At 42.6% G+C, this 26,556-nt stretch overlaps 1 long non-coding RNA gene across 1 annotated transcript in view; it reads left to right on the forward strand.

The window, feature by feature from the left end:
• The first annotated feature begins 9,336 nt into the window (after positions 1-9,336).
• LOC309484243 overlaps positions 9,337-26,556 on the forward strand; it is a 61,482-nt gene continuing 44,262 nt past the window's right edge. The window contains exon 1 of the long non-coding RNA XR_014200770.1: positions 9,337-11,651. This is a non-coding gene — a long non-coding RNA (uncharacterized lncRNA). The remainder of the gene's footprint in view (positions 11,652-26,556) is intronic.

Consider the following 26,556-nt stretch of genomic DNA (forward strand, 5'->3'; position numbering starts at 1 on the left):
TAATGGTAGAGAGTTCTTGTTGTGACTTGTGTCAATGGTTGCATGAATCTGTTCCACACCTGTTCTGGTGTTTTGCTGTTATATCTTCACAAGCAGACCTTATTCTACCATACCATATTCCATCAAACCATATTTTAGGATACACATTCAGCACCTTTACTAATGTTTTGTTTCAGGGATGAGAGACCCAAAAGTTATAGATCAGCTGTTATAGATCAGCATAAAAAAGATAAAACTCTGACTCTGGGTTCGGGACAAATTCTGAGCTCAGAGTGTGAACTAGTGAAAGTCAAACAGAAAGTCAAACTACGTTTATATGTTTTTAAATAGCCTTTCAGATTTGTATTTGCTAGCGAAGATCATTCGCTATTATAGTTTTTTCTTCTCAGAATATATTTTTTCAAATATTTTAAAAGGGAAATTATCTCTGGGAGCCCAAACAGAGGGCAGTCATTCAGATAAGACATGAAATGCTGTTTAGCACAGTTTCTCATCAGTCTCATTGAAGCTGTTGCTGTAATATAACGCAACAATAACCAGTTACAACTACATAGGATGTCCTCATCCTGAAAACCCTTAGTGTTTAGCAGACACACTGACTACGTTTAAATGCAACCAAATAATCTTTCGGCAATCCGACTGATGGCTCAATCGGACTGAAAAGCTTTGTAAACACCTTAATCGATCCGATTGAGCTCGATCCGAATTAAATTTCGATTGGATTGGAAGGGGTGGTTTATTCACTTTCTAATCTGATCGAGAGGACATGTAAACACTTGATCAGATTGAAAACCGAAACCGGAAAGGACTGCGATGTGCAATGATGGTGTAATGACGTATGACGCACGGAACAAGCTGCAGTTGTTGTTAAATATAATGTCATCAGTGACTGTTGTGTTAATCTAAAAATTCCCCTAGCACTCATGGGGCCCTATTTTAACGATCTGAAACGCAAGTGTCAAAGCGCAAAGCGCAAGTAACTTTGTGGGCGGGTCTCGGCGCTGTTGCTATTTTCCCGGCGGGATAAATGACTCTTGCGCCAGGCGCAAATCTAAAATGGGTTGGTCTGAAGTAGCTTCATTATTCATAGGTGTGGTTTGGGCGTAACGTGAAATAAACCAATCAGAGCGTCATCTCACATTCCCTTTAAGAGCAGATGCGCTTTTTCCATAGCGGATTGCTATTGTAACGGCGGATTTGCCAGGCGCGCGCCAGCAGCGGTTCACAGCCAAGGAGAGCAACGCTCTCGTCACGGCCGTAAAAGAGAGAAGTTACATTGAAATGGAGAAACCCACCCAAATTAACTTCGGTTAATTTGGGTAAATGTGTAAGCTAGATGTATGCTTTTATAATAAATTGTTTATCTATCTATCTATCTATCTATCTATCTATCTATCTATCTATCTATCTATCTATCGTAATAATGTATGATTTGCAAAAATGAAAACTGCTGCTTCTGTGTAGATGAGAGAATCAAAGTGCGCGTTGTGCACACGCTACATTGATTATGGCCAAGCATGCGCCCTTAAAATAGCATATGAATAACATGCGCAACGCGCCACTGACTTTAAACTATTTTTTCCTGGTTAGTGGCGCAATTGTTTTCTAAACCTGCAAAATAGCAAGAAGGAACGTTTGCGCCGGAACACGCCTCCTCTTTGCGCTGAACCGCCCCCGGGAGCGCAAGTGTATTTCTTAGTTAACCGACGTGCTTCTGTGGAGGGAAAAGTCCGCTTTGCGCGGGTGCAAAATAGGAATGATACATGCGTCGGTGTACAAAGTCACTTGCGCTGGGTGCAAGATAGGGCCCATGGTCTGTGAAGTGGAGCAGAACTACTGTAGCCTACGTCCCACCAGTCCTCACTTCATACTCTCATCCACAGACACTTTGTTTTGGGCACGGAATGTTACAGGATTCACTCCTGTTTATCTGAGGAAATGCATCCATTCCTCTGGGAACTGGCATTGTCTCTGTGTTGTCCTCCTTACATTTTATGTGTTGGAGAGATGTTCTTACTTCACCTCAGACAGCAACACATTTGCAAATGTTGAGTTCAGAGTTTGAGATCAAACTCCTTTTACTGTCTTAATACATCTTGCTCCACTTGGGTTGTGAACGTTTCCTGTTAACTTTTAAGACATGAGGAAGTGTCTGTTCGTTTATAGTGTGCTGAACTGTTTTGATCAGCATTCTGATATTACTAACACACGCCACAGCCACACTCACCCGTATATACACATAAACACACACACACACATACTGAAACACAATAGACAGATCGACATGAGGGACCCTGAATCCTGCACCCCACCGCCTCTTGCTGAATCAGCTCAAGCAAAAGTAGGTCACCAACACACGCATATCGTCAGGAGCGCTGGGAGAAATAAACATCTAAATCAGATGTGAATTTGGTTCAAATCTGATTAAAGCGGAGGAAACATGTGCCCCAGGATCCCTCCACACAACAGAAATGATCAAATCAGGCTATTCTCACAGCGCTAATGACTGCACATTAACATGGCAGAGGTCTGGTGTGAGTGATTGTGCATTTTCATAAACAGCTGCAGAAGCTGCTCATGACCTCTGACCCCTACCTTTCACATAAAACAGTGTTATGTGCAGTTCATGATCATACATGGTGATTCATGTATGCTAATATGCTAGACTGATTTAATAGGTCTGTAGTGGGTGAATTTGAAATGTCTTTTCAGGGCATTTTTCTAATGCTCATTCACTCTATGTTTATGCTAATACCAGTTAATAACAGCTAATTGCTGCCAGTTGATGAGTTAATCCCCTTTTCATATATAAAAAAATGCAAAACAAAAAAGGGAAAAAGAAAAACAACAACAGGGAAGAAAAAAGCAACAAACGAAACTAAAACTAAAATAAATGATTTACAAAAAAAAAAAGCAGGCCTGAAACCCATTTGTTGGAGCTCATCACATGAGGTGTGTGCCAATGAATAATAAATGCTTGGTTGACTTGTGTCTGTGGACTAGACGGCAGCTCATGAATTATGGATTGTTATTCTTGGCTAAGCATTCAAACGGGACGCGATGATGGCAAAGTGGCACTAACAGCACATTTCTGTTTACATTTTTCTCTCTCTCTCTCTTTCTCAGTGTTTGATCTGCGGAACTCGTCACTCTTTCTCTTGAGGAGGATTCATTAGCCACATATGCGCATGGCGTTAGTCAACGGACTCCTACATCAGCACTTTGACAGCCGGGAATTGCTGAAATATGACGGAAAAGGAGTCAAGGATGATGTAAGAGATGGTTGCGTTGTGTAGTGATGATGTGTCACACTGTTACTTACATGAGCGATGTAAATTATTTATCACAAGGAGAAAAATTATCTTACATTTAAATAATGCAAAAAAAAAAAAAAAAAAAAAACTGTTGGTGCTCTTTTGAGTTGGTGCTCTTTGACTCAGTTATGTCACTTCTGCATTGTTGTTTATTTCTGTTGCATCTGCAGTTTTACTTACAATTTAAACCAGTGGAGATTTGAAAAGACGCACAATAAATAAAGTGTAGGCAGTTAGAGAGTCAAACAGAGAGAGGCTGTGGTTGTGTTCTCCACCCTTTGACATTGGGCCATCGAGCCATAACTCCCTGAATCTCTCTTCCAGAACAGGGAGTGTCTACATCTGATCTCATCACAGTTTGTGGCTGCAATTAAAGGCAGCTAATCTGAGCTCAGTGTGCATGTGCTGAGGACGTGACAGACGCTCAGAGTCGTACACTGTGCAGTAATTGGCGCAACAATGTTAGGTTATGGGTAGTTGCCAGGGCGTTGCTATGGTGTTCTGAGTGGCTTCTAGGGTGTTCTGAGTCTCTGTGATATCAGGTCCCTTCTTCCAATGGGATTTTTGCAGCTGTTTTCTGGTCCAAAATGGGTGTCTGATCACTTAGTAGTATCAGCAAACTCTCCTCAACAACATGAATAATTTTAGGAATCATTCATATCTGAAGCACAAACACTGCAGGATGATGCACACACTTAGTTTAAGTGATGCTTCCCTGAAGAAACTGTACAGTTCTCATTTGTGTTTGTGGCTAAGGCAGTTCTTTTGTGGTAAATGTGGCCAATCAGACACAAGGAGAGTTTAAACTTTGGTATCAGCAGTGAGCTAGAAATCAGAGCTAAAATTAATATTTTGATTTGTGCAATAACTAATTTAAAAATTAAATCTTCCCTGCATATGAAGAAAGAAAGAAAGAAAGAAAGAAAGAAAGAAAGAAAGAAAGAAAGCAACTGTCATCCAATCACAATTAACCTCCCCAACTCCCTCAAGTGTTCATCCACCACAATTTAGTCCGATTTACATAAAAGGAGGTACTAAATCTCATGTGTAAGAGAAGTGTGTTTGGTTGACATGTACAGTATCAGTAGCATGCAGCATGTAACTCCTCTTCCACCCATTTAAATGTAGGTGTAAGATAGAAATAATATATTCACGTCCATAGAGAAAAAAAAAAAAAAAGAAAAAAAAACTTGTCATATGGGCAATTTGAGGCGCCTGAAAGCATGAAGCAATTTATCCTGGATTGGATGGATCTTTTTGTGTTATGATAATGTCCACATAATTTATTCTGGTGGATTGGCTTTTCTTTAAAGCCGTCTGACAGACAGACACAAGGACGCCCGTCATTCCTGTTTGATTCTCAAGGTAAAAACGACTTGCTAAAAGAGGGAATCATTCTGAAATGCTGTCTAAACACAAATAGCGAGTAATGAAGTTGGTAGGAAGAAAGAATAGGCACATTTTGGGTGTCGGGAGTGCTCTTGCAGTCAGTCAGGACTCTCCTGCACCCTTCCCACCGCCCTCCTGTACGATTGGAGGCTGTGTGAGCAGAATACTGATTAGCTCGTTTTTTGGGGGATTCATTTCCATTTGGAGACAGGGAGCGGTCCCCCCTCTCAGCACTGCGGTGGGCGTCCGCCTTCCTCTGCAGTCCTTGTTCCCCTCCAGTGTTATTGCACTGCAGAGCTGACTTATTTACTGACGTAATTGCATCCACTGATGTGAAAAGACATATAAATTCATGCCTAAAAGTTAACAGTGTAGAATGAACCTGTATCCAGAGTAACGGCCCAGTATTAGTATTCATGCAGATCTGCTGTAACGGTTTTTGATATTGTGTTGTTCACATACTGGTGAAATTCTTCAAATGCTTTCATTGGATTGATTGAATTCTTTGTTTCACAAAGAGCCCTTCTCCAGAACACACTGGCTGTGACCAAAGCTTTATTGAGTGCAATATTGGATTGAGGCGGATTGATTTAGAAGAATCGAAAATAGATTTTGAATTGGATTAGAGGATTGACAGGCCCTCAGTGCCGTTCTCTGTATTGATTTGCAGAGTCACCAGTTTGAAGAAAAAACAAGTGCATTATTTTGGTTACTCTTGAGAAATAAATAAATACATGCGCCTGTATAAACAGATATTTGTTTTATTCTATGAAACATCCAAGCTAAGACTCACTCTGTTGACTGAAACCGGAGCACGTACATTCTCACATCATCAATGTAGATTAAGATAAAAGGTTTTGCTGTTCACAAAAACCGACACTATTGCTAGCTTTTAATGTAATGGCCAAGTGATGAATACACACATTTCCAGCGAGAGCAGTGCTGTCATGCGTGTCCACATTATATATTTCTATTGCAGTGTGATTGTAGGAACCAGCGTGTAGATTTTTCTATATAAATCAGCAATATAAATTTTTATTATTATTGCGCTATTCCATATGCACTTTCCTCTTTCAATTATTCTATAGAAAGTGCTGGCACAAACCATCAGGCTATGGTGAACATCTCCTTGTGACGGAATAGAATTTCTTTTTTTATAGCCTCCAGCATGTTGAAAAAGCTGGATGTAGTCAGGAGATGCTATTTGGATTTCGAATTCTTTATATTAGCATTAAAAACAGAATCAAATGAGAGGCCGTATGATGAGACATTTTCCTGACGGATCACATGCGCATGTGAGTCTGTACTGTAATATATTTAGTGGAGACTTCTCTGAACTCAGAGCTCTAATAATGTGCCTTTCAACCATGTGCAGGAGAACTTGAACTGGTTTGGTGAAACAATGACCTTGGTGGTTTGAGGAATGGATGAGATTTTAAATAAAAAATCAAAATATATAATCAGGCGTGACGCTCCTGGCACAATTGACATTCTGACAGTGACTGACATGCAGGGACAGAGAGAATGCGTGAGTGCAGACCGCGCTCATCCCGAGAGAAGCTTGATTGCCACTCACACTCACACTCGTGTGTGTGTGTGTGTGTGTGTGTGTGTGTGTGTGTGTGTGTGTGTGTGTGTGTGTGTGTGTGTGTGTGTGTGTGTGTGTGTGTGTGTGTGTGTGTGAGAGAGAGAGAGAGAGCGAGAAAGGCACATTTAAATTCCAGACCCCTGAAAAACATGACTGGCTTTCACCTGCTGTCACCTTCCATGCCTTGACAACAGCAGGCGTGCAATTAGACGCTCATGGAAGACATCCCAATTTACAGCTTCAAAATCCTTTGATTTCTCTACACCTCTTTCATAACTGATTAAAAACAGACTCCTTAGTTAAGACCTTCAGAGCTCCATTAGTTTTTGTTAGAAACGTTTGCTTTCATGAATGTGATCTGAGAATAAGTGTTATATATATATATATATATATATATATATATATATATATATATATATATATATATTTACACACACACACACATTTTATAAGGTTATAAGCGCTAGCTCACTCACAAAGTTAATGTTTAACAAAAGTAGATTTTATAACAAAAATATAGGGGAAAACCAGAAACAAAGGGATTAAATTCAGGAGTGGATAGTACCCTCTAAATTCCCTAAAAGAAAGAAAACACAAAATGCAACGCAACTTCCCTATCTCCATTAACCCAAAACATAGAACAAACGATATATGTGAAACAAATGGCAACACACTCCCTACTTCCCTTAAACTGAGTATTTACAGATAATATTTACGCAATATAACAGAAGGCAAAAGTAATGCTAAGAATTGTAAATTGAATTGAACAAAAGCAAGTTTTATAAAGAGGAAACCAAGGCCGAGCAGAACAACTGGCACGAATTCAGCTTCGATAGTGTGTTTTGGGTGGTCCTTATCACCGGAACCAGGAACAGACCAATCAGGATCTCAGCTGGCTTGAGTGCAGGCCAGACCTTTATCCTGCAACATACACACTCAAAAACACAACAACAAAACACTTTAAAAAAGACATAAGACGTAACAACAGAATAAACACTAACATGCTGCTGAATGTGACCTGTTTTTATCACAGCTCAGATGCACTAAACATAAATATTTTTTTTACATTTGTTGTTTAAAATTTTTCATGCCTGAGTACAAACTTGTTTTGTGAATTAATTATATTACGTTCAATGTTAAAAGCTTAATCATACAAGCACTCAAAATTTTCTGAATTCTGATACCAAATGGGCCACATTTGAAACATCAGCACACACACACACACACACACACACACACACACACACACACACACACACACACACACACACACACACACACACACACACACACACACACACACAAAGATATATATAAAATAATATATATAGTAAAAATGTTGATTTTGAGGTTGTCATGGCTGACACTTTAATAGGAAATCTAAACTCTGTTTATCCATCCAAAGTTCGTCACTAAAAAAGCAGTTCAGTCTAAATTTTGAAATGTGACATTCACAAGTGAGTTCGTAATGACGTAGAATCTTGACTGACGCTCCTCTCTCAGGTGAGTTCAGACAGAAGGAGATGCTGCTGCCATGTTCTGTGTGTTTCCGTGACCATTTCACTGTTCAGTACTTGCCTGTATTGCAGAGCCGTGGTGACATTTCATGCGATGAAGGGGCTTCTCATGCAGTTAGTCTTTAGCCTGTAATCTGTGAGTGCTCGGTTTCAGCACTGCTGCATATGGCAGACAAAGCCTCTCTTTCAGATTCACAGGCCTGACCAGGAGCTGTGTACAGATCACTCTCCTCTTCCTCAGACTGCTGCAAACACTGGACTCACTGTGTGTAAATTACAGCACAAAGACCACATTACAGCACTATCACATTCTGAAGAATTAAGGCACCAGTGTGACAGATGAAACAGCTGAACTCTGGGGCAGTTGAGGGGTTGTTGGCTGTCTAGAGCAGTGCTGTATTGGAAGAATTCATATTATTATGAGAAACAGCTGAGCTACATTACATGTAACTCCATGGATCACAGAAATGGGAGCGGGGTCGCCCTTGCCCGGGTTACTTTTGAGGCCCGGTACAAATATGATATAAAAAATAAATTTGTATGCACGATTATTCATTAAAAGGTTGTGATCTCAATTCAAACATGAGATTACAACATTGATACAACAATTCAAACATTGAAATTACGATCACACTGGAATATTTAAAGCTGCTTTTGCGCTGCCGCTGACCCAAAGAGAACAGTGGTCATGTTTGAAACAGTTTCACAAACAGTGTTTTCAACAACACAGTATTGCTATTTCTGTTGCAAACATCAAACAATAATGAACGTATTGGGATAAAAGTTTATAGTCCTGACATAAACTGATATTGTAGCAGCAATCAAAATGAGTGAATGACCTTTGTAACTAATGCGCTTCAAATAAAGATGGTATCTATTACATTGTTTTGCCAGTAGGTGATGACCATTGACTGTTAAAATTTATTTGATGCATCATTGAATCATTCATTCAAGAGATAAAAAAAACAAACAAACATATTATCCAGAATCATGAATTACTTTTAAAAGAATATATATCTGACATATAATTTATACCATTAGTACTGTTTCTAATATTAAAATGTACAATCTTACAGACTTTATGTACAATAACAATGATTTTTATGACAATTAATAAAGGATTCAGAAATGTTATTTTAAAGACGTCTGCAAACCACTTTAGGTATGCTCTTCTTTGCCCTTCTATCCATCTTGCTGTAAAGAGCTTGAACATTTAAAGCGGAAGACCACAAAACTACAGTGTGATCTTACAATAAACAGAACTTTATCGTGCTTTGGTGTGGATGCTGATATTGTCACACGTAGTGGTACACACATGTAGACAAAGGTTCAAGTGAACACTGTCTTTATTTATAATCCAAACACTCAGGAGAACATATGAATAAACGTAGGAGAACCGCAACCACAATCAATTAAAAACAAGAACCGATAAGGGACTGAACATAACAGGTGCAAATCATAAGTGACCATGGAAAAGTTCAGAACTATAAGTGTAGTCAATAATTATTTAGTTTAATTTACAAAGGCAGATATGAAAGTCATCTTGGACTGACTCCTAGTGGGATGGATGCAGAATAACTCAATGTTTCAGTTATGCCATTGTGAAATGCACAATTTACAGTGTAAATTTTACTGAGTAAAATGTAAAGTTAGTACCGAGCTAACAAAAATGTTCTAAAATTGTTTTGCTAACATTCGCATTAAGTTATACAAGTGTTTAAGTTATGAAAATTGTATTTCTGAATGTTATCTGAATGTTCAAAACACCCCAATTTTTTTTTTTTTTTTTACGTTAAAAAAAACTAAACAAATCTTGGCTATGCGAAAGCTAAGGCAACATTCCATTTTGCAAACATTATGGAAACAATTCTTTTGAATGTTCTCTGAAAGTTCTGAAACATAAAAAGGTTAAAAAAGAGTCTCACGTGAGGCTGCAAAAGAACACAACTTTAACTATTAAAGTTCATGGTTCATATTAGTATTTAATTTATGGAACTTTTCATGCCCTGTATACAGTATTTCAAAAATCTGCACATTTAAAACTGTAAGCTTCACATCACTGCTGATGAAAACTGATGATGCCTCAAGTTACCCTGCTGTTTTTTCTCCCCGTTGTACTCGCTGACCTGTGTGTGTGTGTGTGTGTGTGTGTGTGTGTGTGTGTGTGTGTGAAGGTGCACCTGTTCATCTGTCATCAGTATTCAAGTGTGGTCTCCACTGTCTATTTTCCATCCACACTTACTCCAACAGCAGACCACTCGTCCAAGGACTACAACTATTTGGGGCGGCCCTCTCCGCTGCCGGACAATAAAGGCCTCACGCAGTGTGTCTCCGAGGTGATTACATAAAGGAAGCTGCAGCTGCAGGGGCAGAGGAAGAGAAAGACAGCGTCTGTGCGAGCTGAAGGGGGGTGTTAACACAGGGTGGACTAAAACAGTGCAGTGTTCGAGAAGAGTGGGGATGGACAGCAGGGGTCCTAAACACTGAGCTTTCTTCTCCGGGCCACTCCACATCCCTTTATACAGGCAGATCTGGGTCAGAGGGCACATTCCTTCAGCATCACATCATTCGGAAAACACCGCTGTCCTGCGCTCAGTAGTCCGCTGCCATCAGGTCAAGAGAGCTGTGCACCGGTCAAGATGATCAGTGTTTTTAACATTAGTATTTTACCATTTTTAAAAACTGATGACAAGAAACACTGCACACTGTATGTGAATGTGTCAGTTAAAAATGAAGCTGGGGGAAATGTGTTTGGCCATGCAATACTCTCCACCATAATGACAGGATGTTATAAGGTCTTCAGATGAGTTTTTAGTGTGTTGCTATGCAGTTACTAGTAAGTAGGAGCAATGATATTGTTGCCTTAGAAAACACTGCTATAGTAATATAGCGTACCAGTCTGGTTCTGAAAGTGAAAACTCATCAATTGCGGGGAAGCGTTGTGTCATAAATAATGGGAAGTCTTGTCAATGGCAGGGATAGAGTTAAAACCGTTTGGTACACAGTCTTGTATCTTTGTCTTTTTGTCAGTTTTGATAAATGCTTTTGCTTCAAATCAAAGTAATGTTGTGATTTAAGCTTATAGTTGATTGGTTTGGTTCATAATAACCCCTTTAACAAAGACTCTTTTAAAATTGCTCTGGTAAAAATACTCCAGAACCAATACTGCTGAAAATTTGCTCTATAAGCACTTTTATAATTCACAATTTTTTAACGAATCTTTGATAAATCGTGCAACATTTTTTTTTTTTTGACTGTCTGTATTAGCATATGCATGAACATGTAGGTCTGGTCATGCTAGTGAACTGCTAAGCTTGTGTTGTTGTGTTGTCTTTTTTTGTCATTACCAATCAGAGGGGGAAGTCGTGAGATGTGCCTATTTGTAAAGAATGTTTGAATTGGCCGACTCTAGTCAGCGATGGGAGCTGGGCCATTTGGCTTTAGGAAAACCAGGTGCAAAATCTGAAAAAAAGGAGATTTTTTTCTATTGCATCACAACTAACAATAAAAAAAAAGAAATAAAAAAAAAAGAAAAGATTTTCTCTTCAGTAGCCAGTTTGTTTGTTTAAAAACAGGAAGTGTGCAGGATGTTCCTCTGATGATGAATCTCATGTTTATATGAAATGGCTGATTGTGGTGCTTTTTGTTATGCACCGAGTCCTATTACACAGTTGTTTAGCAAAGGCTTCAGCTCGCAGGCAGTTGGAGTGTGAACTCTGTGTGTGTGTCAGGCCTGCTAGCTACAGCCTTTCATGTCAGGCACAAGTAAACAGGAACCCCGGGGCCTGTCTGTGGTCAGAGGTGGAAACCAGGCCACTGTAACCGCCAGTAAGGAAGGATGAGGTAGGACAAGAGAGACAAGCCATGAGCCTGACTTCTTATTGATCTCTTATGAGTTTTTGCGAGATTTTTTGTCTATCCCGCACTTTAAAGTTCTCTTTTCTTTCTGTACTGAAGAGGACATGAACAGACAACTTGCAAACAACTGGGACGTTGGATCTGTCAGCATTCCAGAATTAATGAATGTCTGTAGCCGAGCCAGTGTGTCTCGTTTATAGCGGTTCTGTCTGCCGCCCAATAAAGATGAATGCACTAAATCAGGGGTGTCGAACTCGATTTAGCTTGAAGGCAGAGAGGACACAACATCAATGTGTTATTTTCTTCTTCTTAATCTTTGGTGTAGTCATGTAGTAAAGGCAATATGAGTGATTTAAGAATAAACGCATTGGACAAATAATCAGAATATTGGAGGAATGTGGTAATGTGATTACAGCCCATGATGGGGCATAATTTTTGGTTTTGTTTTATTACTTGTTTTATAATTAAAAAATGAAGAAGAATTAACCATAAATGACAGAGTATTTAAATTGTTTCCGTTGCTTTATGTAAAAAAAAAAAAAATCCAAGTGATTGAACGCCTGGCGTACGCACGCACATCAGTTCTAGCATTGCTAACTGGGCATCACAGCCTATACGTCATCAAATTCATAAACTGAGTGTCTATTTACACTAAATGCAAATAAATCTGGTTGGGCCAGACAAAATTACAGAAGACGCTAGATTGTCAACAGCCTTTTGATGAACTCGCTCTACTCCCTTATCCCATCATACTGTATATCAGATTGGAAAGAAAATATACGAAAATTGGAAATAAAGTGTCGAACGTGTGTTTAAAATAAAGTGTTTATCAGTAAGGGTTAGGGGTTGGTGTAGGGAGGGCTTTATTGTCCCAGTAAGGCGGAATCCATTTAATAATTGTATTAAATATAATAATTTGCACTGTTATTATTTCATACCGTTTAATACAACAACACTGAGGTGCAAATAGTATCTGCCACTATTTATAATAAGTATAAGTAGCATCTACTAACACTTATTGCAAAGAAAACACTTTTATTTTCACTTAGTGTAAATAGAATCTATTGCTACTGGCACCTAGTGTAAATGGAATCTATTGCTATTTTTAAACTTAGTGTAAAAAGCAGCTATCACTATATGAAGACTTCAGATGCAAAAGACTCTAAGTGCTATCTGAAATTTTCTTCTAAAATTAGCATTTTTTTCAAGCTCGTATGTTTAAGTTCAGTAATTTCACTTTAATGACAATTAAAGGTGCAGTGTGTGATTTTTAGCGGCATCTAGTGGTGAAATTTACGAATTGCAACCGGTCAATAACTCGCGGCCTTTCCTTCAAATTGCAAACTCGAATGAGAATCTACGGTGGCCGACGTAGGATCGGAATATGTCGTCGTCTGAGTCAGCAGAGAGTAGCAAGTCAAGCAATGAGGTTTCTCTATATTATATTTTATATTAAATTATATTTACTTAATTATTCAGTAAAACCACATGTTATTGTGATTGATATTTTTACTTGTTTATCATTGTGTTAGTCTTTTATTCACTGACTTTACCATAGCTTGTTTCCATGCTAGTTAGTATAAGATAAGAGCATCAAAGCAGCTAACTTAGGTAAGGGGAAATAGCTAACGTTAAGATGTCCGAGGCGTCGTTCAGACAGCATGTTTTTCTCCACGTTTGCCGCGTCAGGGACAACCTGAGTATTTTGCTGCGTCTTTTTCTGCTGCTTCTCATTCAAGTTAGTGACGAAACGCGCTCTGTAGCGCTCTGTTCGCTGTCGGCTACGGTAGAAACATGACGTCACAGTATGTCGACCTTCATAGAAGGGGGTGGCCGCGGTTATGTAGATATAAATGACTCATTCTAAGGTAATACAAACATAACGTACTCGGTTACTAACGTAACCTCGGTTCTCTCTAGAAGAGGGAACGAGTACTGCGTAAGATATCTTACGCTAGGGGAAAATCCTTTTCCGCGAGATATTGAAGCCAAAAATTATCCTTAATTTTGTAATAATGCAAAACGCGTTGCAGCAGCAATGCAGACATAGGCGAGACAGCTCGCGCGCCTATTGGCTGCTCTGCGGCAACTGCAGCAGCCTATCGAGCGAGGCCTGGCGTGACGTCAGACCCAATCAGGGCACTTCGCGCCCGCTGCGTCACGTCCCGCCGAAATGGGCGTGGTCTAGGCCTATAAATATCGCTCGCAGGCAGCTATTATCTGGTTTTTCATCATCGAAGCAACCAGAGCGTGTGCATGCACGGCAAGATACGCAGTACTCGTTCCCTCTTCTAGAGAAAACCGAGGTTACGTTAGTAACCGAGTACGTTCTCTTACGAGAGGTCTCTCGTACTGCGTAAGATATCTTACGCTAGGGGACCCAATGTAAAACGCCGTGCATGCTGAGATCTGACACCAAAGACCCAAGGGCGAAAGCCCGGGGTACATATAGTGCACAATCACTCAGTGAACTCACAGGGAGTCCGGGAAGAAGGAGGGGTGCAGCCTCACTTTTCCACATAAAGTAGCGTCGATGGGACGCGAATTTCATCATACAGACAGGGCAGGGTACGGCCTGAACTGATGGGGAAAAATGTGGGTCTTACACAGTTTGCCCAGCTTTATACTGTCGAACATTGAGCTGTGCTCAGCAAACGCAGCATTCTGAGCTGAACGCATCAGGTCAGATAATACTGGTAGTTTAGACCGACAGCAGCCTGGCCTGCAGGGCGGGAACCTCTAGGTTATAAAACCTTATAAATGTAGACGGGGAGGCCCAGCCTGCCGCCATACAAATATCTTGCAAGGCAATCCCACTTGACCAGGCCCACGAAGAGGCCATGCCTCTTGTGGAGTGCGCTCTGACACCCAAAGGGCACTGCATGCCCTTGGAGGCGTATGCCAGCGCTATAGCATCAACTATCCATCTGGATAGGCTCTGTTTCGACGCGGCTAGTCCCTTAGAACGTCCGCTAAACGAAACAAAGAGCTGTTCCGTCTGTCTGAAAACAGACGAGCGAGACACATAAGCTCGTAATGCCCTGACGGGGCAAAGGAGGCTCGCGTCTCTTTCCTCATCAGGGACCGGTAGGGCTGACAGAGAGATAATCTGCGCCCTAAACGGTGTGTTGAGGGATTTTGGAACATAACCGTGCTTAGGTTTGAGTATAACTTTTGAGTCATTGGGCCCAAACTCCATGCACGCCGCGCTCACAGAGAGCGCGTGCAGATCCCCTATGCGCTTCACTGAAGCGAGAGCCAGCAAAAACACCGTTTTGAAAGACAGGTGTTTCAAATCGATTGACTGTAAAGGCTCAAATGGCGCACCTTTCATGGCTTCCAGAACCGTAGAAAGGTCCCATACGGGGACTGAGGGAGGTCTGGGAGGATTCAGTCTCTTAGCCCCTCTAAGGAAGCGGATGACTAAATCGTTCCTTCCTATTGACTGACCAAGCGTTGTTTCTGAGAACGCTGCTATAGCCGCCACATAAACTTTGAGCGTGGAGGGGGCCCTGCCCCCATCCAACAGCTCTTGTAGGAAGGAAAGCACCTCCGTCACATCACAGTTTGTGGGTGACACACCACGGGCTGTGCACCAGCCCGAAAACACTGACCATTTCGAAGAATAGAGTCGTCTTGTAGACGGAGCTCTAGCCTGCGTGATCGTGTTTAATACTCCTTTAGGGAGTCCAACATGTACCCGTTGATGGCCCAGACATGAAGGGACCATAGTTCCGGGTGAGGATGCCAGATCGAGCCGCGGGCCTGTGAGAGGAGATCTCTCCTCACTGGTACTGGCCACGGGGCAGTACTTGCTAACTGCATCACGGCTGGGAACCAAGGTTGGTTTTTCCAGAACGGTGCTACCAGCAGTACTGAGCATCCTTCTTCCCTGATCCGTTCTATCACCTGAGGCAGGAGAGAGACGGGGGGAAAAGCATAGAGCGGGCGGCGGGGCCACAAAAATTCTTGACAGTGAGCGTTTTCTTGAGACGCAAACAGGTCCACTTCCGCTCTGCCGAATTTCTTCCACAGCAGTTGGACTTTCTGTGGGTGTAGAGACCATTCGCCTGCCGGAACATTGTTCCTGGACAGTCTGTCCAGTCCTAAATTCAAGATCCCTGGCACGTGCGCTGCTCTGAGCGAGCGCAGGTTGCACTGAGCCCATACCAGGAGGCGTTCTGCCAGCCTGTACAGTTTCTCGGATCTGATGCCGCCCTGGCGATTTATGTAGGACACCACAGACATGTTGTCCGAACGGACCAAGACGTGGTGACAAATTTATTTGGGGACAAAAACGCGTCAGCGCGTTGTCTACTGCCAGCATTTCGAGGCAGTTTATGTGCAGGAGCTTCTCCCGTTCTGACCACTGGCCGAAGAACGGTCTGCCCTCGAGCAGCGCTCCCCATCCCGAGGTGGACGCGTCCGTGGACACCACTTTCACCCTCGAGGAAGTCCCCAGGCTTACACCTGATTGGTACCAGTCGTTCGCTTTCCAGGGTTTCAGAGCTGTAACGCATTTCTGATTGACCCTGAGGCGAAGCAAACCGGGTGCCCACGCATCGCGTGGGACTCGCGCTTTCAGCCAAAACTGCAGCGGGCGCATGCGGAGCAGACCCAGCTGGAGCACTGACGATGCTGAGGCCATGAGACCTAGCATCTTCTGAAATTTCTTAAGCGGGACAGACGCGCCGCAGCGAAAAGAGTTCGCTGTGCGTCGAATGTCTACCGCGCGCTGTTGTGATAGTCGCGCTATCATGGATAGTGAGTCCAGTTCTGTGCCCAGGAAAGATATTTTCTGACTGGGTGACAGGGAGCTCTTTGCCCAATTGACACTCAGACCCAAATCCTCGAGGTGATCGAGTAAAATGGTCGTGTGTTCTATGAGCACTGCGCGAGATTGCGCTAGAATCAGCCAATCGTCCAAATAGTTCAGCACTCGCATGCCTCTCATTCTGAGGGGTGCGAGCGCCACATCCATGCACTTCGTAAATGTACGGGGTGCTAGGGACAAACCGAACGGCAGGACTGTGTACTGATATGCCTGGCCCTCGAAGGCGAATCTCAAATATCGCCTGTGACGTGACGCTATCTGTATTTGAAAATACGCGTCTTTCAGATCTATTGACACAAACCAATCTCCTTGGCGAATCTGCACAAGGATTTGCCTGGTCGTGAGCATCCTGAACTGTCGCTTCACAAGCACTTTGTTCAGTTGCCTTAGATCTAGTATGGGTCTGAGACCCCCGTCTTTTTTCGGTACCAGGAAGTATCTGCTGTATAGCCCTCCCTCGCTCTGATCTTGAGAGAGAGGTTCTATGGCCCCTTTGCTCAATAGTTTCGTCACTTCGGCTCGAAGTAGATGTGCTACTTCTGTTTTTACCGTGGTCTCGACGTGCGCCACATAGCGGCGAGGGCGTCGGCGAAACTGCAGCGAATAGCCTCTTTCTATAATGTTCAGCACCCACTTCGAAACCCCGGGTAGCTTTGCCCATGCGTCTGCATGGATAGCTAGGGGTCGAATACGAAGCGCGCTCCGCTCGCTCAGCGATGGAGAAGCTTCGGTGTGCTGTAACACAAGCGTGTCGCTCGTGACATTTGAGGCATGGGGCGCGCTGATGACAGCGGGCAGATTGCCCGCGCTCGACTCCTCTGCGGTGGTTAACCGCGAGGGGGAGGGCTGGGCGGTTCCCGTGGGAACTGTCATGTCTATGTGTGGATGTGGGCGCGGGACAGCGGGCACATTTATCACACCGAAAGCATCGTTCGCTTGCGTGAAGCGAGTGCACGTTGGTTTCGTTTTTACAGAAACCGTGAGACATGCATAACGTGGTGTTAGTGGGCACTGGGTAGTGGGCACGTTCACCATGTTTGAAGCGCAACCGATCTGAGTCGGTTTTATGTGCGCGAGCCCTGTGTGACAGGCTGTGCTTATGTGTAGGGATGGGCACTGGGCAGTGGGCATTCTTACTACACATGAAACACCATCGGCCGTGGCCGGGACACCAGAAAATACACTCTTTTGGGGATTTATCTGGGTAGCCGTGAAAACGGCATTTGTGTGCAGGCAAGCGGGTGACAGAACCGACTTGTTGGCTGCAGAAAACACTGGAACAGTCACATTTTCTGGAACTGGACGAGCGAATAGCTTTGGTGTGAGTCCGGCCGCAGCGGGACTGGAACACCGTCGTTTTCCTAGCTGTGCTAGGACGACTTCGGGGCCTCGGGCTTCACCGTGATCCTAGGTCGCGAGCCGCGTCCTGCGGGGCGGCGACCGGATGAGCGGGAGCGCGGTCTCGCGCTTCTGGCCTGGCGGCGCTGTGAAGTGGAGGCAGTGGACGGTGGCTGTGGCTGTGAGCTCTGAGCAGACGGTTTCGCACGGCCTGCTGCAGAGCTGGAGCGCTTCGGGAGGAAGTGCTTCATAGCCTGAGACGCTTTCTGTACCTCTGCGAATCTCTCCGCGAAATCCTTGACGGAGGATCCAAAGAGGCCTGTGGCGGAAAGCGGGGCGTCGAGGAACGCGGTGCGTTCAGACTCGGCCATTTCCGAGAGCGTCAGCCAGAGATGTCTCTCAGACACGGTGAGAGAAGCCATAGTCCGTCCAATGGCTTGTGCTGCGGACTTAGTAGCACGAAGAGCGAGGTCCGTGGCACTCCTTAAGTCCGGCAAGCAGATCGCGTCAGGTCCTTCCTCATCCAGCTTACGGAGGAGATCGGCCTGGAAGATCTGGAGCGTTGCCATGGTGTGCAACGCTGACGCAGCTTACATTTACATTTACATTTATTCATTTAGCTGACGCTTATATCCGAAGCGACTTACAATTGCTATATATGTCAGAGGTCGCACGCCTCTGGAGCAACTAGGGGGTTAAGTGTCTTGCTCAGGGACACATTGGTGTCTCACAGTGGATTCGAACCCGGGTCTCTCACACCAAAGGCATGTGTCTTATCCATTGCGCCACCACCACCACTTATCCATTGCGCTTGCCCGGCGGCGGAGAAAGCGCGGTGGAGCAAGCTTGACGTCGTGCGGCAAGCTTTAGAGGGTAGGGCCGGCTTAGCGCGCCGTCCAGCGGAGGGCGGGCATAAGTGGGCCGCTATCGCCTCTTCAACCGGCGGCAGCGAGAGGTATCCTTTGTTCTTGGCATCGTCAACGGCGGAGAATGCCAAAGAAACAGCAGGACGCACTCTAGCAGAATAGGGGGCTCTCCAGGACCTGGCGACTTCTTCGTGTAACTCAGGAAGAAAGGGCGCCGGTCTGGACACAGGCGAAGCGCGCTCCCCAGGCAGGAAAAATCCCCAGAGCCCGCCCAATCCTCACTGCCTGACGCCAGGATAGAGCAGGAATCATCCTCTCCCAGCAGGGCTTCCTCATCCGCGATATCAACGGAAGCGGCGGCAGACGGCGGCCGCTGTCCGTCAGGAAGCGAAACAGAAGAAGCCGGGGAAGCAAGCGGGCGAACCGGCGAGCTTTGGCGGCTGAGGGAGGGTTCCGGGGCCCGCTGGGCACGGCGCTTTTTACGGCGCGACGCCGCGGCGGGCGGGGGAGCAGTCTCGGTGAAGACGGCTAGGCGAGTCCTCAGAGTCGCCATTGCCATCAGCTCGCAGTGAGGGCATCCGCCGTCAGCGAGCGCGAGGGCTGCATGTTCCTCACCCAGGCAGGAAACGCAGATCACGTGGCGGTCCACGCCGCTGAGTGGGGCTCTGCACGAGCCGCAGGAAGGCATCTTTAAAAAGACGCCTGCTCTTTTAGAAATGTGTGTCGCGGCGGCGACACACACACACAGAAATACAGTGTAATTAAAATAAATTTTTAAAATTTTGGAAAGCGCAGCAGGAAGGCAGGAAGGCGGCGCGGCCAGCGACTTCAGTGACTCGTCCCGCTGAAGGTGCTCTCTCTCGACGGCGCGGCTTCTAATCCAGCTCCAGCGATGCGTGTGCTTCGCTTGAAGGATGAAAAATCAGATAATAGCTGCCTGCGAGCGATATTTATAGGCCTAGACCACGCCCGGCGGGACGTGACGCAGCGGGCGCGAAGTGCCCTGATTGGGTCTGACGTCACGCCAGGCCTCGCTCGATAGGCTGCTGCAGTTGCCGCAGAGCAGCCAATAGGCGCGCGAGCTGTCTCGCCTATGTCTGCATTGCTGCTGCAACGCGTTTTGCATTATTACAAAATTAAGGATAATTTTTGGCTTCAATATCTCGCGGAAAAGGATTTTCCCCTAGCGTAAGATATCTTACGCAGTACGAGAGACCTCTCGTAAGAGAACGGTTCATTAAGTGGGGTCTTTATACACCACTGAAAACATAGTTATGGATCTTATATTGCATTTATGTCAATAGATCCTCAGAAATATCACACATTGCACCTTTAATAGGTAATTTTCATTGCCATTAAAGTGAAATAACTGAACATACAAGCTTGATAAAAATTATCATTCTAGAGGGAAATTTCAGAGGCTTTTGCATCTGAACTCTTCATATGTACTTAGTGTAAATAGCATATATCGCTAAGAAAATGACAGATTTTGTCAAGAACTGCCAGACAATTAGGTAACACCAAAGACTCGCTGATCAACTCAGTGAAAAACAACTCAAAGGTTGTCTTTTTGCACTGCCTGCAGAATACCATAACAATCATAAGAATGCACACTTTTTTTGTGACTAGTTTGAGCAGAGTTCATTGCTTACATTACTGAACATTGGTGTCACTTTAGAGCAGGCGTTCTCAAACTTTTTGGGGCCCATAGGGTAAAACATTTTTAGTTTAATGTTTCACCGGATATGCACGTAATGTCTTACGTAAGGAGATGTGCTTGAGTGCTGTCAGTCATGCATATGAATGTAAAAATAATGCAGTCTGAAACTCATCACACGTGACCAGGGGCGTCGCTAGACCACGGTCAGGCCTTCAGGGGCTGGACTCTCTGCGAGTCAGTGACTCTTTCCTCCCTCAGTACCACACTCTTACAAAAAAGGTTAAATGTTTAATGGGTTATTTCGATTTGTTTCTAGTGATAAAGTATGTTTGTGAGCTGTTTAATTCATAACATTTAATTCAAATTAAAAATGAATTAAACAACATCATAAATTAAAACAAAATCCATAAGATGATCCTCTAATGTAAACCCCTAAAGGGTTCTATATGTGAAGCGCCGGACAGAACCCTTTAAAGTTATATATAGAACCCGGTCGTAGGTGTTTGAGTCGCTCAGTTCATTATTACTGTTATGAATTAGCATAATTAAAGGGGTTTGGCACTCTGTGCCCCATACAGAAAGAGCAGATGAATATTAAGAGTGGCCTGCTGATGGCACATGTGAAGCACATTCCATTCCTCTGATGTCATGTCTGAGAATTGCAGCTCTCACATTACACTGTCAAAGACATGTTGTGTTTTCAAACACACTCTATAACCTCAAAAGAATGTCTGTTTGGTGAACGAGTTCTTTAGAGTCTCAAATTCGGTGTAATCAGGGAGAAACTCTCCTTGTGTGCTGTTATGGTGACTCTAGTTCACCTCACTGGAATGAGTCATTTGAAACGTCATGAGCGCTGGAGTCTGTGTGAAAGAATGTGTGCTGAAGTGCTGAGTGTTCAGCTGATGACATATCTGCTCCACTGCAGGGAGGCCTGGGAAAGGATCAGAAGAACAAATAGTCATGATGTCTTTGTCTCTGCTATTGGAAATATTGACATTCCCCGTGCTTGACCTTCCATCACAACTGAATCAGGAGTCACGGCTGACGCAGGTCAGGATCAGTCTCCTCATGCAACATGTTGAAGTTGAATATCCAGGTGTTTAAGAGCACTGACTGGTTTAGAGCCCTACGAGTTCCACAATGTGAAAAACGTGTGTCTCTGTGTGAATGAGCGATGCAGTTTCCTATTTGTTTGTGTCAAAAAAAAATCACCAAAAATAGGAGATAAAAAAAAAAAAAGTTAATTTAATTGCTAATGTTGTATGCCTGTGATTTCTATCGTTTTTAATAACAGATTTGTATTAAATCATAAATCCAGAAAAATGAAACCACACAACACAGAATTTCTGAAAAAAAATCAAAAAAATTATCAAAGGGCCTATTATTGTAAAAATGTACAAAATTGTAAATTATTGTAAAATGCTTTAAACTTTCATAAATTCAATTGATTAGACATTCTTTTTGATTAATACAATGTTATTAAACAGTTAAAAATAAACATAATCCCAAAAAATTTAAATAAAATACATTCAAACAGAAAATACAGAATAAAAAAAAAATAAAAAAAAAGATTTCATAGGGCCCATTGTTATTAAATTGTTTTAGTTACATAATTTCAATTAATTAGACATTCTTTTTATTTTATTTTGTTTGAATTAAATTTAAATTTAAAGGTGAAGTAAGCGATTTCTGAGAAACGCTGTTGAAAGTGGATTGGACCGAGCACCAAAACACACTTGTAACTAATCAGCAGTAAGGGGCGTATACACTCATTAGGGGGGAGGTACCTGTGTTGCAATGGGCGTTTCTCAAACGGAAGGCTGCATCTACCGAGACTGTGGGTGCTTCTCAATTCTTATTTGTGCATCCTCGTTTCCTTTCCTGGCTTCCTTTCCTCACGTCTCAGCTCCACCCCCTGTAGGATGCAAGGGAAGGCTGCGAGGAAAGAAAATGAGGACGGATGAAACGAATGCAAGCATTTTTATACATTGTTTTATACAGCTCAGTACCGACTCGTTTTCAGTCAGTATTTTTTGTGAATTGGAATGTGTGCAAAGTGTGTGATTTAAGTGTGTTTGTGTGTGATCCTTTTGAGTAGGGGCGTGTTTGTGTTGGTGATTTAAAATTTAAACAGAACAAACATAATCCAGAAAAAAAATTTAACTGACTTTTGGACAAATTTGATAGGGCCCTACTGGTGCATTAAAGTCCAGCTAATGGCTGTCTGAAATGCACATTATACGTTTGCAACATTTTCTGATTTACACGGTAAAGCAATGCTATATTTCTATGATTCATCAGCATAAAGCTATAATACTAATGAATACCACACTCTCATTCCAGCAGGCAGTTGTTCTCAGTTGTTCAGGCAGAGCTTAAAACACTTTTTTAAACACTTAAAAAAGTCCAAAACCTCTGATGGCCTCTTGTTTATTGCTGTTACTGAAGAGGGAGGTTTCAACGAAGAAGTTGAAATATTGTTTTAAAGTCATTTGAAATCTTCCATTTAGCTTAATTACCCTACAGCTGGTTTTAGTTTTATCCACGGCAGAACTTTCTCACCGCTAATTTGAACTGGTTCCACTGCTATTGAGTGTTAGAGCAAAAACACCCTCCAATTCAGAAACCAGTGCTGCATCAGCGTGTCCTGGCTGACCCCACAAGAGCAGAAACATAGAAGAGCCACAATAGAGACGAAAACAAGATCTTTGTCTCATTTGCACTCTTAGCGGCTTCTAGGCAATTGCTTACCCAGCATTGTAGAGACTTTGAGACTAACAAGATGCATATGCAGATGTGAGTCTCTCTGAGGTTGGCGTGCTCTCGTGAGACACATTTTATTGTGCTGTTTCCCACCAGCAGAGGCTCATGGGAATCTTAATAACATGGGCTTCCCAAAACTCCACTTTGAATCACCCTGGCTAATGTACACACTATGAACCTATGATTCATTTGGAGAAAACATAAAGCAGAGAATACGATTTTCAAGTCAAAACAAAAGGTCATGCACAACCAGTCATTGTCATGACGAAATGTGGCTCATTTCTGAGTGAAACAGGATGTTAACAGATGGTGCCCCCTGTGGTAGTTGGTGCCCTATGCAGAATGCGTACACTGCGTATATGGAGTAGCGGTATTGGTCATTCGCCAGGATTGACAAGTTAAAGCTAACTGGATAGGTAAGACGGTTAAATGGATAGTTCACCCAAAAATGAAAATTACCCAGTGATTTACTCACTCTCAAGCCAGTTATATTGGAAAAAATAAAATACTGGCTCTTCCAAGCTTTATAAGGACAGTAATTGGCCGGTTTCAGTTTTAAAGTCCATAGAAGTGTTTCCATCCATGATAAAAGTAATCCACACTGCTCAGGGGGGTTAACCCTCTGGGGTCTGAGGTGTTTTCTGGGCCCTGGAGGTGTTCTGACATGCACTGACATTTGTGCTTATTTCGGTTACTTGTGACATTTTCATGGCTAAAGTCTAATTACACTGTATTTAGCACATAATATGTCAGCAGCATGTATTGTCAGTGAACACTGCATTGTCACTGAAATAAGGTCATGAAACCCATACTGATTATTTCTTCAAAAGACTTAAAAAAATTGTATCACGTAGCCTAGAATATTTTCTCCAAAACGATGTGAAAATCATCCTGCCTACTCATTCAGATAAAACAATATATTGATTTAAAATTTGTAAGACATGTTTTGTGTAAGAAAGCTTTATGCGAGGAGGCGTGAATCATCATGAATATTGATGTTTCACACCTGAAAAAGACAAAGACCCTCCCATGATGGCCCTATCAGGCCCTATCATTATGAGGAACCTTGCACAAAGAATGAGGAGAGATTTAAAAAAGAATGGCTTTTTGATTGTTTGGATTTATTTACAACACAACATAATCCAAAGATACACAACGAATAAAAAAAAAAAAGCACATTATTGAAAACACTGATCTAAAGAAAGAGCCTTGAACAGTCAACACACCTTTGTGCCATTCCTGAAACATAGTACATACCTGTCATTTCCAAGGTGTTTGATTTTTCGCTTTACCATGTTCATGTACAGAGACTCATGTTAAAGTCAGCAGGACTTATCAGTGGCATCTGGTCCCTGTAAAAAAATAAAAAACAACAACAAAAAAACAAACAAAAAAACCCCAGCTGTGAACATGCTGATATCAAGAGAACTATAGGGCTGCACGATTTTGGGAATACATTTCAGATTTTTTTGCGATTTAAATGTTACAAAATACACACACACACACACACACACATATACATATATATATATATAAAAAATGAACACCAGGTTTGTTGTGCCTTGTAGGCAAATAGGCTACATGTAGTGCTGCATAAAATAATAATAACAACAGCCTATAGCAGGCGGCCTATAAATCGTTAAAAAGGAACACTTCAGTAACACTACACTAGAGAAAAATATATGGATTATCATATGTTACTTCAAATGTTTCCATTCGTTATGACGTTATGAAATGAGATAGTAAAAACATGAAGCATAATATTTGGGGCGTTTTTGTTATGAACTGCTCCGAGACACGAAAGTTGAGATCCAAATGCAGCTTTAATTAAGGGGCAATCCAGACACGTAATCCAATATACAGACAATAGGTCAAAACACAGGTAGGTCGTCCAAACAAACAAACAAACAAACAAACAAACAAAACAGGCAGGGGTCAGAGGCAAAAGAGTAATCCACGGAACAGGCAAGAAATCCCAAAAAAACCAAGAGACATGAAACCAGGGAAACCGCTCGGAAATGCAGTGCAACAACATACAAAACTTCACCGTGAGTGAATGAGTGAACATGGTATAAATAGGCTGAGACTAACAGGGTAATGAGACACAGGTGAATGCAATCAGTGATGATGAGTCCGGGCAGTGAGTTATGGGAAATGTAGTTTGTGAGGAAGTGATAATAGTCTGGTGTGGAGTGCCCTCTGGTGGCTCTCAAGGGCACTCCAGCTGGTGACCGTTACAGTTTTGCTTTTCAAACGCACAGCGCGAGTGACTCAAACCCACAGTGCGTGCAGAGAACATTTACTGAAGCGATCGAGCCGCTCCAAACTATGAAACATTATTGTTACCATATTATACATATGTATGTTTGAGCAGATATCCACAAACACAGTATTTATTAGGGCTGTCACTTTTGAAAAAAAATCAAATCCGAACGGATATCGAATATCAAGCAATGTATTCGAATATATTCGAATATCTACGAGTAAAATGTAAAATGAAGTTAACAAACAACTCGATCCATCAAGAAACGCCACATGGTCGCTGAATTTCACTGCGCTTCATGAAGAGTTTTTCTTTTGCGTGAAAAAGCAGTTCGCCGGAGATGTGTTAAAAGATAGCGGAGTGCATTCATGATTAGGCTACCGGTATAATAATCCTCCTGGCGCCAGGTCTGAGTGAGTAATTTACTCTCTTACCTTTGTTCCTTGATTAACATTAATGATACTTTAAGACCAGCCGCTGCTGACAGAGACGCGATCTGACACGCGTCCCATTTTCGCACAAATCTCTACGTTCATTTAAGACTTTATTTAAAAATGTAAGACTGCTCTTATGAGGACGCTCGACAAAATGGACATTTGGCATAATGTGTGTGTTATATGGTTTATATATACAAATCTTCAAATCGTGTTCTTCTAATTATTCTGAGTTAAATCCAAGGTAAACAGCACAGCACAGCACAAACACAGTCTTCCAAACTCGATGAAAAGCAGAGGAGAACGTTACTGGAGTCTCTGATTCTTTGTTTTTGAGGTGATGGGCGTTTACAGGTCTGCGTTCCTTCACGTGGACTATTTGCATGTCAATCGCTTGTGCGTGCATGGGTGTGGTCACATTAGAGGTAATGAGGATGCGTTTGAGAAACTGTCCTTCGTTGCTTTCATACGGATTACTTAAACAGAGAATATTTGTTTTTAAATAGTTTCAGAATGAACTTCACATTGAGAGAGACGGCAGAACATGCATCATGTTTATTTTCTTTATTTTACAAAAAACACAACATTTTGTTTTTATTATGAGTGTACACAAATGAAAGAAGACATTTAACAGTTTTGAATGATGTATAACACTTAAATGTAAGATCAAAATCAACAGAGTATTTTGAGTCTCTTTTGCACTGATAAGAAAAAAAGCGAGCTGGTCGC

Source organism: Leuciscus leuciscus, assembly GCF_965113295.1.
Source record: "Leuciscus leuciscus genome assembly, chromosome: 20".
NCBI lineage: Eukaryota > Metazoa > Chordata > Actinopteri > Cypriniformes > Leuciscidae > Leuciscus > Leuciscus leuciscus.